The sequence below is a fragment of the Jaculus jaculus genome, chromosome X (genome assembly GCF_020740685.1).
Source record: "Jaculus jaculus isolate mJacJac1 chromosome X, mJacJac1.mat.Y.cur, whole genome shotgun sequence".
Taxonomy (NCBI): Eukaryota; Metazoa; Chordata; class Mammalia; order Rodentia; family Dipodidae; genus Jaculus; species Jaculus jaculus.
Genome location: NC_059125.1, coordinates 44,137,466 through 44,142,524, shown reverse-complemented (window position 1 = coordinate 44,142,524; position 5,059 = coordinate 44,137,466). Strand labels below are relative to the sequence as shown.

The 5,059-nt window shown below is 37.4% G+C and overlaps 1 pseudogene; it reads left to right on the top strand.

Annotated features, from left to right (window-relative positions):
* Window positions 1-4,365: 4,365 nt before the first annotated feature.
* LOC101603125 lies at window positions 4,366-4,848 on the top strand (annotated as a pseudogene).
* The last annotated feature ends 211 nt before the right edge of the window (window positions 4,849-5,059 follow it).

Here is a 5,059-nt window from a genome sequence, read left to right as displayed (position 1 = left end):
AAAAATTGGTCATATTCCACCAGTTGCTCATGTAGCACCTTGTGGCACTAGACACACTAACTGTCTGGGGATTGACTCTCTTCCAGCTTCCAGCCATGTTACTCCATGATGATTTTGTTTACTTTTCTACTAAGGTTATTTTTTTTAGTTTTTAGCCTGTGGAGTCTTCAGCAATAGGGACTTACCTTGTAGTTCTGGTGGACAATCAAGTGCTTTGGCAGTGCCATGCATTGTTTTGGGGACTTCATGGATCACCTTAACCAATGTCTCACTGTAAGAAATGACTCAGTTCTGGCACTGAGATTTACCAATAGCCTAACCTATGTATTTTTTTTTATGGTAATCCTTTCTCCAGGAAGGCATCAGGGTGCTTCTACCTAATCAGTCTCTCTCTCACACTCCCTCTCTCTCTCATTGTGTCTTTAAATTAGCTAATGAAGAAGTAGGTTTCTATAGTACTAAATCATAGAATTTAGTTTACTGTATTTCCCTTCCGCCCTGCTCTCACTTTCCGTTGCTCCCTACCGCCTGAATTCGGTTCCTCCACTTTCCTGTCTACTATTCCCTCTCCTAATTCTTCCACAATTTTCCTGTCTCCATGCCTCATTCTAGCTTCCTTGCCAGTAGTATTGATGCTTACTATATCTTATAAACAAATCAAACTATTCCATGTTAGGATCCACATATGAGAGAGAAGATGTACCATTTACCATTCTGATTCTGGGTTATCTGATTTAGTATAATTTGTCCCAGGTCCATAAATTTTACTATAATGTTCATAATTTCATGTTTTCTTACTGATAAATAGAACTCCATTGTATAAATGTCCCACATATTCATTATCCATTCATCTGTTGTTGGGCATCTGATTCCATTCCCTAGCTTTGTGAACATAGCAGCAATAAACATGGCTAAGTAAGTATCTCTATAGTAAAGAATAGCATCTAGGGTATATACCAGGGAGTTATATAGCTTTTTGTCTTGTCTTTATTTCCCAATACTTTTCTGAAAGAGTTTATCAGCTCTAGGATATTTGTGTCTATTAAGTATAGAACCATATCATTTGCAAAGAAGGTTACTTTCATTTCTTTCTTTCCAATTTGGATATCATTTATTTACTTTTCTTATTATTGATCAAGCTAAGACTGCAAGTAACATATCAAACAGCAGTGGGGAGAGTGAACACTCCTATCTTACTCCAGAGTTTAGTGAGAATAATTCAATTTTTTTCCAATTTTAGTATGATATTAGCTACAAAATAAAAAAATCTTTAATTTTGTATCATGTTATAATCTTTTTTGAAAGCAAAAATATAACACTACCTGATTTCCTTTCAGTGTAGGAAGATGAAAAAATATATGAAAATCTCAAGTAACCTATAAAAACACACTTAGCATTAATACACGTATTAGACAAGGTCACCACTCAACCACTCAGCCAGTCATGTTTATATACAATGACAATATGTAAAGACTTGGAAATAATAAAATGCAAAACAATTCCAGTCGAAAATGTTCCTTCCCAATGAAATATGTAGACATATATCAAACATGTTTAATATTCACATGTAGAACTAAATATAAATAAAATTATAATGCCAAAATTGTGAAATACTGAAAAAGTGATTTGTAGAGATACATTTATAACATTAAAATATACAAGTGAGCAGTAAATATCTAAAATCAACACCCTGAGTCCATATTAGCAAACTAATAAATGGAGAGCAATAGAAGACAAAAGCAACTATAAGGAATTAAATGATATAAACTAGAATGAGGGCTGGAGAGATGGCTTAGTGGTTAAGCGCTTGCCTGTGAAGCCTAAGGACCCCGGTTCAAGGCTCGGTTCCCCAGGTCCCACGTTAGCCAGATGCACAAGGGGGTGCACGCGTCTGGAGTTCGTTTGCAGAGGCTGGAAGCCCTGGCGCACCCATTCTCTCTCTCTCCCTCTACCTGTCTTTCTGTGTCTGTCGCTCTCAAATAAATAAATAAAAAAAAATTAAAGTCGAATGAAAATCAATGAAACTGAAAACCAGAAGTTGATAGAACAAAACTAAGAGGAGAACACAGTGAGAGAAGATAGAAATTACTAATGCCAGAAAGGAAAGTTGGGCCATCATTACTAGTCCCATAGGCATTAAAGGACAATGAAGAAACACTGAACAAAGCCATACCAACTATTTGATAATTTAAATGAAATAAATCAACTCTTCAAGAACAGAAACAACTTAAACTCATAAAAGGAGTAAATATGCCAAATATAAAACTCAATCAACAATATATATGTATATATGTGTATATATATATATATATATATATAACAATATATGGTTTTAAAAATATGAGGTAACATTGAATTAAGAATGGACTTAGGGTTGGAGAGATGGCTTAATGGTCAAGGCATTTGCCTGTGAAACCAAAGGACCCAGGTTTGATTCCCCAGTACCCATGTAAGCAAGATGCACAAAGTGGCACATACATCTGGAGTTCATTTGCAATGGCTAGAGGCCCTAGCATGCCCATTCCCTCTCTCTCTCTCTATCTCTGTCAAATAAATCAATTAAATTAAAAAGAATGGACTTAAGTATGGATCTTTTTTCCCTAATATCAGGAACAAAGCAAGATGTCCCTTTGATCACCTCTAAGGTAGAACTTATAAGTAGTTTAATTAGACAAATAGAAGAAACTAATATGTATTGATTAGAAAGGATGAAATAAAATATATTCTATGCTATTTGTAAAGTATAACTCTATTTTTAATGGATTTTTTTTTATTTGAGAGCAACAGACACAGAGAGAAAGACAGATAGAGAGAGAGAGAGAGAGAGAGAATGGGCGCGCCAAGGCTTCCAGCCTCTGCAAACGAACTCCAGACACGTGCGCCCACTTGTGCATCTGGCTAATGTGGGACCTGGGGAACCGAACCTCGAACCGGGGTCCTTAGGCTTCACAGGCAAGCGCTTAACCGCTAAGCCATCTTTCCAGCCCATAACTCTATTTTTAAAATCCTGGAACTAACAAGCAACTATGTCAAGGTCACAGAATCGAAGATCAGTATACAAAAGACAATCATTTCCTATTTGCCAGTAATAAACTGTTGGTATTCGATGTTTATAAAAAATGTCATTCATACTAATACTTGTAGTGGTTTGAGTGAAATATTCCTCATAGGCTCATGTGTTTTGAATATCTGGTCATCCTCAGCTGGTAGAAATTTTGGGAAAGTTGTAACACCTTTGGGAAGGTAGAGCCTTACTGGAGAAGTATCACTGGGGTTGGGTCTTATGATTTTATAGTCCAGCCCAGTCGTCAGTGATAGCTAGCTAGCTCACTCCTGCTGCTTACTCCCAATTAATGAGAAAATATTTGATGCCCCAGCTGTATATTCTACCATGCTTTCCATGCCATGATGAAACTTCCTCTGGAAACTGTAATCTTAAATAATTCCTCTCCTTGCATTAGCTGCTTCTGTGGGTTGTAGTGCTACAAAACCTGTATAAACTATTACAAAACTAAAGAACTGCTATAAAACCCAACTGCTACAGAGGGCTTTAGTGATCCAACTTCAAATTCTTGTTCTGCTCACAAATTTCCTTCCTGCCTACTGATGTGGAAATGTGACAACATAGCTACCTACCCTGCCATTCTCTCCTCCCATCAGCTGCTTCTGGTTTGTTCATTTGTTGCAGTAGTGCAAAAGTAACTGCAACAAATACTAAAGATGTGAAACAGTTACAAATCTATCAAAAAGGTAAAAGGTATGTGTGTATAAAGTTAAAAATGCTAACAAAATAATTCAAAGAACTAAATAAATTGAGTACCATTCATGCATTGGTTGATAATATATTTAAGATGTTACGTCTTCCAAAATTGACCTATATGTTTTTGACAATCTCAATGAAAATTCCACCTGACATAAGACATCCTTTAAAGATATAGTAATCAAGAGAAGGTGGTATTGGATAAAGAATATACACATAGGCTCCACCCTGGCTCGTAGCCCAAGTGATTTTTGATTAATCTATCCTCCGCCCTAGGAGATGCACTTCCCAAACACCTCGAGGTTAAGGACTTGGAGGCATAACTCCAGGAAGGATGGGGTTTGTGTCTGGAAATCCATACCCATATAGGTTCAGTGGGGAACACAGGTCAGTGTCTTTACAGTCACTGGTCCAGAAACAAGTAGATGGACGGACCCCTTGGTCCCCCTGAACAGAATCTGTGAGCAGATCTAGAGGGTACCGAGAGTACCGTTGGGCAGTGGGGTAGAACAGAAGCTTCAGGCGAAATGTTCCCAAGGGGAAATAGTGTGTGTCTGTTGAAAAAGTTAGTATTTCCTGAGATTTACCATAAAGTATATATGAGAATGATGTACACTGCCAAGAAATGTGGAGTTAGATTCCAGCCTCCAGCTTCATCTTAATTTATGAGAATGAAACCAAGGGGAAGAGTCACCAGTGGATCATGCCAGTATGGACCTTTACCAAGTTTTCAGAATGCACCAGAGCTGCTGAACAATTAAAGAATAACCCACAACACACGCATTACTGGAACAGGTGTCCCTGAAGCAGCTCAAGAAGTACAGTGTTTTACGAGGCCACTTAAAGGACAGAGCTTGGCAGAAACGATGGAACAAATTTGACTGGAAACCACCACTGTTCCTGAGAAGGTCCTGAAGAAACTACATGACAAGGAGCTCGCCAACAGGAAGAGTATCATGGATGAACTTTATGAGAAAAATCAGAAGAGGGATAATCCAAATTTTGTTTATGACATGGAGGTTGAGTTCTCACAGAATGAACAACTGCAGTCCTTTGGCTGGGACACACAATCATCTGATGGGTTCTGATACTTGACACTTAAGTTATTGGCTAGCAGAATATACATATTTCTACAAATAATATAGATTTGTTGGATAACAATTATTGTTTACTAAACGTACATACATTGGGTCATAAAACCAGTATTTTACATCTAGTATGTAGGCCTATGAGTAATATAAGGAAAACAATATAGGAGTCTGTTTGTAAGGTGCTTGCAGTCTAATCAAGGATAACTCA